The sequence below is a fragment of the Mesoplodon mirus genome, assembly GCF_964341445.2.
Source record: "Mesoplodon mirus genome assembly, chromosome: 19".
Lineage (NCBI taxonomy): Eukaryota > Metazoa > Chordata > Mammalia > Artiodactyla > Ziphiidae > Mesoplodon > Mesoplodon mirus.
The window spans coordinates 18,542,020-18,556,361 of record NC_138995.1 but is presented as its reverse complement, the minus strand read 5'-3'; the positions used below and the strand labels follow the sequence as shown (position 1 = coordinate 18,556,361).

General features: G+C 52.3%; 1 long non-coding RNA gene across 2 annotated transcripts in view; it reads left to right on the top strand.

Annotated features, from left to right (window-relative positions):
- Positions 1–14,342, top strand: part of LOC309795395 — a 28,490-nt gene that overhangs the window by 6,584 nt on the left and 7,564 nt on the right. The window contains exons 3-4 of one of the 2 annotated variants that reach the window (XR_014292250.1): positions 1,323–1,530; positions 3,974–4,216. This is a non-coding gene — a long non-coding RNA (uncharacterized lncRNA). Of the gene's footprint in view, positions 1–1,317; positions 1,531–3,973; positions 4,217–14,342 lie in introns of both variants that reach the window. The other variant, XR_014292251.1, reaches the window with a different exon arrangement.

Below are 14,342 nucleotides of genomic sequence, written 5' to 3'. Positions count from 1 at the left end.
TTTGGATGTTATTGCTCCCATACTCGGAGAGGGAAACTAAGGCTCGGGGAGGGTAAGGGACTTGTCTGAGTCACACGGCTAGAGAGTGGCAGAGCCCAGACTCTGTGGGGAAGGCTTATTGATGGGCCCCTCCTGGACAGCGTTTTGACCCTCCAGGGCCGCCTAATGCTCAGGAGGCACCCACAGACCAGGGAGGAACACCCCAGGGGTCTGGGAAGGCTTGTAGCCACCACCCTCCCCCCTCTCTGCGTCCACCCTCCTGTCCCAGAGGGCGTTGAGGTGGATGCTGCCACTATTTGTCCTTAGCACCAGAGTGTGGATTGGTCCGAGGGCTGTTGCTCTGGACAGAATGCTAGTGAGGCTTGGAAGGTATGAACCCTCAGGAACCGGGTAGAGCTATTGCTGTGGGGCCGGGCAGTTGCTGTGAGGACACACTGGCCAAGCTCATTGTCTCTCACCTGGTCCTTCAGCCTGGCCCCCACCATCTGTTCTCGCACAGAAGCCAAAGTGATTTTTCTGCGTGCAAACCTGAGTGCCTTCCAAGCTTAAAACTCTTTCATGGCCCCCAGAATAAAATCCATGCCCTGAACCCACCACCCTGTCACGTCTCACTCTTTGCCAGTCTTCTCCTCCTCTGCTTGTACCTCCAGAGCCCTTCTGTTTCCTCCATGGTCCTGGTCCCTCTCAGGCAGGGTCTATCCTCACGCTGTCCCCTCATGCTGGAACCCCCCTGCCTTGGCTGGCTGGCTGCTCCTCAGCTTCAGGTCTCAGCTGAAAAGTCTTCCTCAGGGAAGCCTTCCCGATCTCCCCAGTGGTCAGTATGAGGGCCTCCTGCAGGCAGCACCCGGTGCTCCCAGCCCTGCCTCAGAGGTGAGCTCTGGAGGGGCTAGGGGCAGGGACCTGGCCACCTGCATACAGACAGAGCCATGGGGACTGACGACCAGGAGGGACAACATACCCCAAATGTGACCCGCCAGAGGGAGATGCCAAATCTGGTTCCAGGATGTTGGGGCCTCATACTGGGAGGGGGGCTGTCCAAGAGGCGGGCAGTGCCTGGAACGTGCACGGCTGTGGCCACGTGGACCCCAAGCCGAAGCCACAGCTGTGGACGTCCGTTCTCAAGGAAGGCAGGCGGAGGAAAAAAGGGGTCAAGGACAGAACCTTGAGACATATCCCATTTTTGGCTTGGTGAGGAAAGCGGAGCCAGAAAGAGCACTTGGGAGAAGGCGGAAGAAAGCAGAAAAAAAAAGTAGCTAAGATATAGCACTGTTTTTATTTAGGTCTCAGATAGTCTTACTTTTTTTCTGTTTCACTTAGAATAGCTGGAACAGGAGGGCCCTACGTGGCAGTCCCTGGGATGAGAAAACCGTGTGTCAAGGTGGCTGCCGAATCCCTCTCTATTTTTACGTTCCTGACACTACCTCTTTGAGCCCCAAGGAGGCATCCTGGCCTGAGGTGGACCAAGCTGGCATCTCTGAGGCAGATGTGGCCAGACCTCACCTCGTTCTCCAGAAACCACCAAAAAGTCAGGTATTCACTTCTCTTGACCAGAAATAAATGCATTAGACAAATGTTCTCAGGCAATCTTGAGGGATGTGAACACAAAATCACCCCATAAATTGTTTCCTTTCCTTGGTTCAAAGTTGGTTTTTTTGTTCGCATTAGTTACATTAAAATTGGACAGTAATTAATGTTCTTAAAATAGAATGTCTGTATTCCCAAGTTTAGAAAGAAAAACCACCTAGGAAAGGAAAACGTGGAGGCATGTAAAATGCCATTCCATTGGCCACGGAGGCTTTCACGAGCCTCAGCAGGGAGCCCTGCCCAGTGCGGTTTATGGCGGAGCAGCCCGTGTCTGGTGTCTGCCATCGCTTTCCACCCTGTCTCCCCCCAACCCCTCCGCCTGGCTACAGGTCAAGGAAGCCTTTGACATCTATGGCCTGGAGCCCTGGGGGTTTGCCAACCTCTAATTACATTTCTTTTTTTAAATATTGATAAACAGTTCCTCTGTTGATTCAAACATTTTTAAACACGGAGCCTGTAGCTGTTGGCTCAGAAAAAAGAACAGATCCCCCAGGCCTCCTTGGGCCGAGGAGCTTCTCTCTGAGCTTCCTCGGGCTCTTGGCCTCTCATTCAAACACTGAAGGAAGAAAACTGTCCCTCTGTGTGTGGGTGGGGGGAGGTTACTTCAGGATTCAAAATCAGGCCTGGCTGGGCTGAAGGGTGAGGCCTGGCCTTGCCCAGGTGGGGACTTCTGGCCTCTCCTACTAGGTGGGCTCCTGCTCTGGGTTCAGGGTAGAGGTGTGGTGGGCAGTGGCGGCGGGTGAGGCGGGAAGGGCTACCATCCAGCTGCCACTGCCCCGTGGCCTGATGTTCCACTGCACATCTGTTACCACCTCGCTTCATTTTTGAGGACTGGTCCCTGGTCTTCACAGGCTTTGGATGTAAACAGGACAACAGTGGTGGCCCCCTCCTTCCTTCCCCCCAGCACGGCTGCTATGTGGGATGGAGGGGAGCGGGAGTGGAGGGGACCCCTTCTAGTCCCACGGGGTCCAGAAGAGCTAAGTGCCATCCATTCCATCTTGGGGACACCCACATACTAGGACCCTCCAGGCCCAGGCTCCCCCAGGCGTAGCTGACTGCAATATGGGGGGAGGGTGGTGGTTCCCATTTCTCCTGGGTGACTCAGAGCCCGGTCAGCTGCTTCTTGCTCAGACCGCCAGGTTCCCTATCTTCACTGATTAGAGGACTTGGCCAGCTGCCAGGTATCGACATCATTTCTGTAGTGCCCACGTCCAGAGAGGAGTGCCTGGACAAACACAGTCACATCAGTGACACCCATGATACCCCGAAGCCCTCGGGTCCATGGGGCTTACACTGAGTTCCCGACATCATCACACCTCCCCATTCTACACCATATCAGGGTGGCTACTATTGTCATTACCATTTTACAGATGAGGAAACTGAGGTCCAGAGAAGTAAAGCGTGCTGCTGAAGATCACAGTGGAGGAGCTGGGATTTGAACCCAGGTCCACGTGATTCTGAAACCAGAGCTCTTCTCAATCTATCCTGTCATACAGCCTCCTGGTTTCATTTCTTGCCTTTGGCAAGTGGCCTCTGGAAGGGGCCACCCTCAAACAGAAGCATCAGGGGTGATATGCATCCTGGGTCAAGGGCTTTATGGAGGTACTGGCAGCCATGGTGCTTCTTGTCCAGTCTTGCCCAGCTCTGCTTGTGTGTCCCCCTTAGTTGAGGGACCTGTTGGCGTGACCCATTTGGGCTGCAATTTTAAGAGGCAATTATGGATCATCTTGGTGACCATCGGGCCCTTCTGCTACATCCCAGGAAATGGACCTAACCCTGTTACAGGGTAAATCAGATATAATCAGCTGCTAATTCAATGTAGGCTCTGTCAACATTTATCAAGATATAGAAGCTGGTCCAGTGAGTTAGACAACAGTGATGGTTGGATTAGACTCAGACAAGAAGAACCAACCAGTACTTTCTGACAGCTTTAAGAAAAAATTAAGTGGAAGAGACAAATTTTTTCAGTACCATACATTATAGGTACACACAGTCATGTGTCCCAGACATAGATGGGGGCAACTTTCAGACTGGCCACGTGCACACCGGCAGCCTTATCCTGCCATGGTCACATCTTTCAAGTCCTGACAAAAGTGCCTAGACACCTGGAACACTGCCCTGTTCAAAACCGAAGCTGGGAGATCAACCAGTAGGTGCAGCTGGCCCTTCCTTCCCCTTCTGTGCCTGAGGATCATAAAACTCTCAGCCACTGAGCTCATGGACCTGGAAAACTTCTGACCAGCTCTGAGTGGGAGAGAATTTCTCTTCTAACTGGTGGTTTGGGAGTCACATAGGCCAAATAATAATCAGATTATTGGGGACTGTGATTGGATCTGTTACTTTCAGATTGGATTGAAATTTTTGTCCCCGGTTCTTTCTCGACTGCCAGCCCAGCTGACCAACAGAGATCCCAGACCCTTCTCTGCAAACTCATGGAGGTCGTGGCCACTAACAGCCAACAGCGTTCCGCAGACTCCTACCCCAGCCTCCCTCCACCGCACGGGCCCGCCTTCCAGACCTCTCTGCAAAGCTCCAACATACCCTCACCCACACCAGGGCCAGCTAGTGACCTACCTCTGGTCCATCAAGTCCCTCTTTTGGACTGTTGCTTCTCCAGCTCCTCTCACAATTGGTAAGGTCTGACTCCTATAATAATTTCCTTATGCCATCATGTGTGCATGGTTCTGCCTCCCTGACTGAGCCTTGAGCGATACAGCACCGTCAGTTTGTCTCCCCCATAAAATGGGGGTGATGTGAGATATACCAGCCCCGGGAAGGGGACTGCATCCATGTGCTAAGGGCTGTGAGCCTGGGATTGATCCTGGCAGGTACATTTGTCATCACCTGAGGGTAAGCTTTAGGCCAGAATCATGACTCAGTTGGGCTTTTAGTCTTGGCACCAGCGCCCCACAGAGCAGGGTCCACATGAGGTCAGAAGATACGTTTATGCTGGTGGTGGAAGGCGTGGGGCGTTCTTCTAATGGTCTGATTGGTTGTACAGCCTGGTGGGTACCGTGACTGAGAGTTTAAGGCAATGGCTGGTCAGAGCCTTTCCTGCTGGTATCTCAGTCCAGAACACACCCCCAAGTTGGCACATCATTACCCTGGGAAGCCAGTGTCTGCTGAGTTAGGAGGCTTCCAGGAAGATGCTGAGAAGGACAAGAATGGCTCATTGGGAATGAGGCCCACTCTGTTGACTTGCTGGTGAGGCGGCTTTGTTCCTGGATTGATGAGGAGCTAGTCTTGCCTCTTTTTTTAAAGACATTTATTTAGCTTTGCTCTTATTATTATTATTATTTTTAAATTTTTTGGTTGCATTGGGTCCTCGTTGCTGTGTGTGGGCTTTCTCTAGTTGCAGCGAGCAGGGGCTACTGTTCATTGCGGTGCGCGGGCTTCTCATTGCGGTGGCTTCTGTTGTTATGGAGCACGGGCTCCAAGCGCACAGGCTTCAGTAGTTGTGGCGTGTGGGCATGGTAGTCGTGGCTCAAGGGCTCTAGAGCACAGGCTCAGTAGTTGTGGCACATGGGCTTAGTTGCTCCGCGGCATGTGGGATCTTCCTGGACCAGGGCTCGAACCCGTGTCCCCTGCATTGGCAGGTGGATTCTTAACCACTGCGCCACCGGGGAAGCCCCAGGCTTGCCTCTTTGAGGCTGGAGAGATTTGTAGCGGCTGCATCAGGGTGCTGCCTCAAGCAGGGTCTTTGCACCTACAGAACACTCTGCTATCCACATGGCTCCCTCGTCTGCTTTATTCAGGGCACCCCCTTGGCATAGCCTGTACCATCCCATATAAAATAACACCCTTTCCATCACTCTCTGTCCCCTTACCCAGCTCCATTTTTCTTTCCTGAATATCACCACTTCACACATTATGCATTTCTGTATTGTCTTTCCTCCTCCGCTAGGAAGTAAAGCCCACAAAGGCAGTGACTGTGTCTGTCTTGTTCCCTGCTGCTCCCCCAGAACAGCACCCGGCTCACAGCAGACACCAGTGCAGATTTGCTGCAGGTCAGAACTGACCTCGGTGTAAAGAAAAGGGTCCTGACCTCACCTCTTCCTCTGTCTTCCTGCCCCTAACCTGAAGGAAGGCTACTTCTTGGTGTCAGGAAGGCTACTTTCATCAATTAAGTACCAAACACGAGTTCTCAACATCCGGGCATTTTTTTTTTTTTTAGTCTTTTTTCCTAATCATTATTCTTTCTTTTTTTTTTTTTTTTTTTGCGGTACACGGGCCTCTCACTGTTGTGGCCTCTCCTGTTGCGGAGCACAGGCTCCGGACGCGCAGGCTCAGCGCCATGGCTCAGGGGCCCAGCCGCTCCGTGGCATGTGGGATCTTCCCAGACTGGGGCACGAACCTGCGTCCCCTGCATCGGCAGGCGGACTCTCAACCATGCGCCACCAGGGAAGCCCCCCCTTTCTTAAAATTTATTTATTTATTTATTTATTTTTGACTGCATTGGGTCTTTGTTGCTGCGCATGGGCTTTCTCTAGTTGCATTGAGCAGGGGCTACTCTTTGTTGCTGTGCGCAGGCTTCTCACTGCGGTGGCTTCTCTTGTTGCAGAGCACAGGCTCTAGGCATGCGGGTTTCAGTAGTTGTGGCTCGCATGCTCTAGAGCGCAGGCTCAGTAGTTGTGGCGCACGGGCTTAGTTGCTCCGTGGCATGTGGAATCTTCCCGGACCAGGGATCGAACCCGTGTCCCCTGCATTGGCAGGCAGATTCTTAACCACTGCACCACCAGGGAAACCCCTAATCATTACTCTTGATCGTGGGATCTGTAACCATTTTGGAAGTGGATTTGGTGTGATTAAATTCTTTCCTGGCTTAATCCTTTATGGAAAACAAAAGTTTTAAATGAAGTGAATTAGGATGGATTTGCTGATGTTTGATCGCCTGCAGGATAATTTACCCTGGCTCACTTCAACACTGAGGCTTGGCCAGCACCCTGAGGGATACACCACTGGATCCTCCTAAAACGGAGGAGAGAAGATTCCTCTTTTTACAGAATGCCTGTGACTAAAGGCCCAAGGCCCTCGAGGAGCTGTCAGAAAGCCCTTGAGCTTTATACTGCAGGGAGCACCAGTCCTCCCGGTGAGGCTGTGGCGTGGCTGGGATGAGGGGCAGCCTCACACCCCTGGCCTGGTTTCTGTGTTTTCTCCCGGAATCCCCGTGACCACAGCTTAGCAAACGCAAGGGTGGGTGTGCAGTGCTGGTAGACGAGGAGGGTCTGGAGGGAAACCTTTAGTAGCAGGACTGCAGGATGAGTCAGGGTCACTCAGGGAGCAGGAGGGGAGTCACCTGTGTCCCTGGCCCACCTGTCACTGAGGCTCCAGCCCCCAGAGACTGTTTGTGGCCCAGCCCAGTGCAGAATCAGGGGCTATCACGACAGCCTGAAACACTGTTTCTAAGAATAGAACATAGAAAAGAAAGCTTTCTGCCCAAATTGGAAACGAAAAGGCACTGGTACTTGGCGGGGCCACTCCAGTGACTTGGCACACTCTGTGGGAGACCTTGTTCTTGACGACACCAGAAGTGGGGCAGCCTCTGTAACCCTAGTCACATGTGTCCGGACTTGCCAGGCCCTGTGGGCCAGGCTGGGGTAGACCCTGGCTCTTACCCAGCCATTTGGTAACTCTTGGAAAATGGGATTTTCCTCTTCTGATAATTTGATTTTTAACTTATTTATGGAATCTGTAGCTTTTGGTGGAGACCTATTTCTGAGGCACTGTGAGTGGGGACAGTTGGGTTTCTTCCCCCAAGGCAGGTGTTTTGATAAAGGTTTGGGGTCACATCCTTGGGACTCATGGCTGCCCTGTAGCTTCTGTCCTACTGGCCAGGACTTCATGGTTTCCAAGACTCTGCTGGCTGCCTGGCCGGCCTTCATGAAAGGAGATGCACAGAATCATTCTGTCTGGGAGGCCTGATGTTCCTCTCCCATCACGAAGAGCCAAGCTACACTCAGAAGAAAATGGTGACTTGGAGTAAAACATGTAGGCTGAAAGCCCTCTTCCTCTTTCAGAAATGTAAGTAAACATGACCTGGGCCCTGGAGAGATGCCAGCTCAGCTGCAGGATGGCACACCTCAGGGACTGCCCTTTCACAGCAAAACCCTCGGTTCACGCCCCCTTCTCACTGGGTACAGTTTGGAGGCTCATGTGGGCACGTGCCCCTCACCCCTGAGAGTGGAAATCCAGAGACATCCCTCTGCCCTCGACCCAAGACTTAACAACAGCTAACACAGGTGGAGCCCATTCTTTATGCTGGACACAGTGTCAAGGGGTTTACCCCACTCTGTACTCAACCCTGATCCCGTCCGAGAAGCCCTCAGTGGTCACAGCTTTTGCCCTTGGTCAGCAGCAGGGCTGGGTTTTCGAGCCCCATGGGTCTAATGCTGGAGCCTATGCTCTTAGCCAGCCTGCCATTTTTCCCATGGGGCCTGTCTGATGATTCATTTCTTATTCTACACCCAGAGACAATGAGGCGTAAACCAGAATAAAAGGGGGCTATTATGATACCACTATTTGCCGTTTATCTAAATTAGATAATGAATCACAGAGCTACTTGAAACAATGTACATGTCAACCTCCTGAACATTTAGTTATCACTTAGTGCCATTTGATGGTGCCTATGGTATAATTAACACCTTCGTCTAGAAAATATGATATTCCTGTGAAATGGAAAAGTGAAAGAGAAAATAAATTTAACCTGGTCCTTCTCTTCCGTGGGGACAGGCAACAGACCCATGGTGGTGGTCAGCTGGCATGGCTTAGGCTGGTGAATGGACAAGCAATCATTCCCAACTCTCTCCAGGCGGGATTGTGTCCTGGGAAGGGGGCAGCCTGTCGTCGAAGTAGCAGCAGGCCCAGCTGAGTGACGCTGCTGAGCCCCAGATAACTCGGTGCCCATTCATCAGCCTCAGCAGAATCGGGCATCTGCCACTGGCATCTCCAGATGTTTGCCTTTATCAGATGTCAGTGCGGTTCACTGTTTTCATTAAGGGCCTTGTTGAAAGCTCTAGCTGGTTGGGGACGCTTATTGTTCATTTTATTTGAGTTCCTTATCATGTTCAAAATGTTCCAGGCACCATTAGGAGACACAAAAGCCTCAGAAAACACAGTTGCAGGGGGCGGAAGCTCACTGTAGCGTGGAGGAGACACACCGCCGACATTTACAAACATTTGCTGAACAGAATCAGCTGTTAGGAATGAAAGTCGCTCACAGCAGCACAACAGGGCATGGGGGGCAGGGAGGTGGAGACAGGATTTAATGTTTGCCTGAGGGAATCTTCTAAAATCAGATGGGTGTTCCAGCCTGTTTGTTCATTAATGTGGTCTTCTGATTGCTTCCCAGGGAGAATGGGGTGTGGGGGCCAGACATGAGGCAGAAGCTTGATCAGGAAAAGATTAAAGGGGACACACATCTTGACTTGAGGTGAACATTTGAGGTGCAGGTCCAGGCACGTTATAATTATTGCTTAATCATAAATGTATCTTGGTGGGATGCGTTGATTCACACACAGGTTGCTAAAGGCGTTTAGGGAAAATAGAACGTAGGCAGTGAGAACTGTCTCCATCGATTTGTAAACTTCACGTCTGAGACAGCATCCCGGAAGGGCAGAGCACCCTGCTTATGGGGATAAATTAAAGCCATCTTCCTCAGAAAAGGATAATTCCAATGATCAATAACCTCTTGAGAGAATTCCTGGAGAGTATGCCTTTTTAAAAATTGACTTCATTTATTCTTCTCCTCTTATCAAAAAAGGATTTTGGGGGCTTATAGCAAAAGATATGACAGTGAGGTTATTAAAATAGAAATGAGAAATTAAAACCCAGTCAGAAAAGAGAATACAAAATTTCTAACTACAACGACTAACCTTTCTTCTGTGATCAAGGTCTAAATTTAGCCTCGAGCTTCCTGGAATCCAAGGTGAAAAGGGAAAACAATTAGTTTTGTAGTTTCAGTTACATTTAGGACAAAGCGTGTCAATTCATGAGTATTTAATTATTTGTGAATTTATAACAGCAAGAGAGGCAGAGGAAACTCCTAGGAAAATGGAGGAGAGATTTTTTAAATATTTAGAAAAGAAAAGATGGATATCGAAATTTTTTGGGGAGAGCCAAAGCGTAGGCAGCAGTGGCAGACACGTTCACTGAGATCTGGGTGGGTGAACCTGGGTTGGCTTTGTTGCGATCAGTTTATTGATGAATAAATCACAATTTGTGATTTGTTGAGCCAGCCAAGGCCATGACCAGGACCCAGGCATTTGGCGTGTCTGGCCCGTCCTTGGGAAGAGGCCGTGTCCTATTTCTCTGTACCAGGGCCTGGTACATTTTGCACATAACTCAACCATGGCTCTGTCTCCCCTGGGTTGAGAACCCCAGGAGGGCAAGGACACAGTCCCAGCACCCCAGGGTGTCTGCTGGCTCCTAGTAGCCATTCAGTTGGAGTTGTTTGCTAATAGCTCACGAACTAAAGATAGGAGAAGCACCATAAAATGCCAAGCACTATTAGTGGAAGCAACTTAGTGGGAGCCTTTTCATAACTCTCAACCGGCAATGATCAAATCTGCCGGTTTTCACTGTGGAGAACTCCTGGATGGACCTGCCCAGGGGCAGGTGGGCAGTTATGATGTGTTGGATGAGTGGGTACAGTTGTGATGTTGGACTTCTTTTTATTTATTTATTTATTTAAATTTTATTTATTTATTTATTTTTGGCTGTGTTGGGTCTTCATTGCTGCGCATGGGCTTTCTCTAATTGCGGCAAGTGGGGGCTACTCTTTGTTGCGGTGCACGGGCTTCTCATTGCGGTGGCTTCTCTTGTTGCGGAGCACGGGCTCTAGAGCGCAGGCTCAGTAGTTGTGGCTCGCGGGCTCTAGAGTGCAGGCTCCGTAGTTGTGGCGCACGGGCTTAGTTGCTCCACATCATGTGGGATCTTCCCGGATCAGTGCTAGAACCCCTGTCCCCTGCACTGGCGGGTGGATTCTTAACCACCGCGCCACCGGGGAAGTCCTGGACTTCTTTTTAGAAGGCTCTGTCTTGGCCCTTCTGATGGCGCACTCACTGCGGGGCTCTGCGGGCTCTGTCGGGTCTCATAGGGCCCTGCTAGTGGGTAGGTGGGGGAGGGACCCTCAGTGACAATGCTGACCTGTCTCTAGCCGTCCTCCCAGCAGGCTTTAGGGTGGGATTCGAGCAGGCACTGCATTTTACCAGCTGGTTTGCAGCTGCCTTTTATCCTCACTTAGTGCAGATTCCTGTGCTTCTCTACAGAGCCTTTGTATTTCACGCTTTTCTTTGAAATGTCCCTAGAGGGCTCATTTTGGCCCTGCAGAGAATGCCTTTCTTGAGAGATGGAGCCCTGGGCTCAGGGGGGCAGGGTCTCATGGAGGCTGCTGAGGCCGGGGAGGCTGGGGGGCCAGGCGGGGACAGTGCAGTGAGGGCAGAGCGCTGTGGCCTGGACATCAAGTCCCCAGGAGGGGGGATGCATTGCACACAAGACATCACGTGTGGTGGAGGCAGGCTGTGTGGGTCCCTCATGTCCTCCCACATTGGGTCTGTGTTGAGGGCAGTTGTGTCTGAAATGAGGAGCTGGGAAGCAGCAGGAGCGCTGGTCTGGGCACGACGGCACGGGGGCTCTGCGTTAATCAGGTTCCCTCTCTGAGCCTCAGTTTTCCACATCTCTGAAGTGACGGTTGGAATAATAGCTCAGTAACACCAGATCAGGGTGTCCTGAGGTTAAAGGCAACTCGAAGTCCCGTCGCAGTGCCTGGCTTGGAGCAGGCGCTCCTGCGGCTGATTCCTGGGCTGATTATCCTGCCCTGGAGGCTGAAGGAGCTCCGTCCCCCAAGCCCTCACTCCCTCCACGCAAGTTTTACACCCTCAGGGGAGGACGCTGAGCTTATCGCCTACTCGGGCAAGGCTCACAGCCTGTCTGACCCCGAGTGAGAAGTGGGGATCTCTGATTGTCCCGCCTGTCCCCCGAGGGCTGCGAATTAAGTGCTGTCCCCAGAAGGTCCGCAGCCCAGAGCCGGGCACACAAATGCCCCACGAGGGCCGGTGTTAGTATTAGACACTGTGCCTGCTCCATGGGTGTTAGGAAGCACGGGGCTCTGGGGCGGGGGGTGGCAGATGCCCCTGGGGGGAGGGAGAAGGGGAGGGCTGAGGGGCGGTCCTTGCTGTCCATACACTCGGACGGCCCCACCCACCTGAACATTGTTGCTGTTGTCGCCCCAGATGATGCTCTGAGGTTCAGGCACAGATGACGCATGAATTCCCCTCCGCAGCGGGTCTCACCACTGCCACCCCGGCCTCAGGGGCAGGACTGTCTTATATTTTTATATGCTAAATCTGGCATCCCTAAGCAAAGGGGTTAAGAATAAACAGTGGGGGCTTCCCTGGTGGCGCAGTGGTTGGAAGTCCGCCTGCCGGTGCAGGGGACGCGGGTTCGTGCCCCGGTCCGGGAAGATCCCACATGCCGCGGAGCGGCTGGGCCCGTGAGCCATGGCCGCTGAGCCTGCGCATCCAGAGCCTGTGCCCCGCAACGAGAGAGGCCACAACAGTGAGAGGCCCACGTACCGCAAAAAAAAAAAAAAGAGTAAACAGTGGGTGGGCTGAAGGATTTAAATCAGCCTGACACTGATCACTAAAGACTCAAAACAGCTGTGCACGCACGAGCATTCCCAACTACAAATCCTCACTTTGCTGCAGGGTTTGACTGAGAATCATTTTATCTGTTTCTCCATCACCATGAATGGAAACGCTGGAATAGATCCTAATTTTTTTGTTTGTTAATTCCAAAGTTTCCCAGACATGGAAAAGGACTTATAAGTCAGATGAAGGGCCCAAAAAGTACTTTAGGTAAAATAAACAGTAACAGGGATACCAGCAGCATTGGTGGGCCCTGAGCCTATAGTGGATGGAGAGAATTTAGGCAGAGCAGACTCTTAATGGCAGGACCACGGCATCTGAAATATCACGTCAGGAATCGCTCAGACTCTGCAGCAGATGCTGGTGAGTTCTGCCCAGGTAGGGAGCCCGCTGGCCATCGTTGGCTGCCACTGCAGGAGGGTGAGGGCTGCTGTCAGCATTAAGGTGTGAAGAGAGAGACCAGAACGAGAAGCCAGCAGGAGGAGACCATGTGGCTGAACTGGTTTAAGGTCTGAGTGCCCCCGTGGGCATGGTTGGGGGGGGCAGCGTCCAGGCAGCGCTGGCCTGTGTGCCGCCCCTGGGTCAACCCAGTCCCCCTGCTCCCCCAGGCCTGTCCTGCCAGGACCACCTCAATGCAGCGATCAGAACCGGCAAAGTCCTTGGGTACTTGTTACTGGGGCACCGCTGTGGGGTTGGAGTGAGGAGCTCCAGTTACGGGGGTCACACTCCCTGGCCAGATAGGGGCCTAGAGCTGGGGTCTGAGGGCAAGGGCAGTTCCCTGACACCTTCCACCATCCTCTGCCAAAGGGACCACTACAGTTCAAGATGGCGGCCTGGGCTTGTGGGGCCCGGAGGAGCCCCTGTCCTGACTCCCTGCTTAGTCACTCCTGCCTCCCCTGCAGTCATGGATGGAAGGGTGGGGAGTGAGGGGTTAGAGGGGAAGGGACGGGGGATGGACTGAGGCTGAGCTGATGGCCAGCTGGGCTGCCCACAAGAATCAAGGCAGGGCAGGTGGAAGTGATGATAGGTAAAGATCAAAGAAGATGAGGCCTGAGCACAGCAGTGGAGGAAGGTGCAGCCAACATGCAGAGCATCCTTATAAAACCAGTTGGGTCACTAAAGCAAGCCCCAAACTTTATCTCGGTTTTTGATTCTGTAAAATGGAGCTCCCTCCCTGCTTTGTTCTGGTGGCACCCAGGGGAAGTAGCTGTGATACCCTGGACACCCCAGGGCAGTGGGATGGCCATCAAGAAGTGCTGAGGGTGGGAGTTGGTGGGTAGAAGTGGAAATGATAGACAAAGGAATTCAGGAGTCTGATCATCATGTTTGGAGACAGGGTGGCTGGGAGGCCAGTGTGCCTTGAGCAGAAATGAGGGCATGGGGGAAGTGTGTTTTGTAATGTGTTGAGTTTGAGAAGGCGGCTAGCAGCTGCACATGTGGGCCTGGACCAGGGGAGCCAGAGGCGGGAGGCTGGTGAGGGTCAGTTTCATCAGGAAGTTTATGAGCAGCCAAGGGGCATTTGCTGAGCAGAGAAACAAGCCAAAGATAGTGCTGTGGGGAGAGTGGGCATCTAGAAGCAGCAAGGTGACAGGATGGAGGAGAGGAGGCAGGAGGACGCTGGGAAAGTACACTGCGTGGAGTCTAGGGCAGCAGAGGCAGTGTCGGATGAGACTGAGGCACCTTCCTGGAAGAGGAATAGGGAAGGGAGGGCATGAAGTGCAGATTATGAGGAATGAGTGGATGTTGAGGACATGGAAGAAAATTTTACTGACTGTCAAGGTCCCCCCAACCAGCAACCTGTTAGGAACCATGAGTCCCCACTGGCCTAATGCCCAGTGCCAAGATACACTGCCATTCCTGGCTGCCAGACACAGCCCTTGGGAGTGGGCAGGGAGGAAGCTCATGGTCAGGATGACAGCCCCCAAGTCCTACAAGTGACCAAACCGCCTAACACCAAACATATATAAAAGGTCAAGATCAGGACATTCAACAGATTTCCAGCTATGTCTACCTCCCAAAACATAGCTGTGAATCCAGAAGTAAACAGAAAGCAGTAGAAATGGCTGCCACCGCCCCTCCAATACTATTGGGCTTTGCTTTGTAAGGAGAGACCCT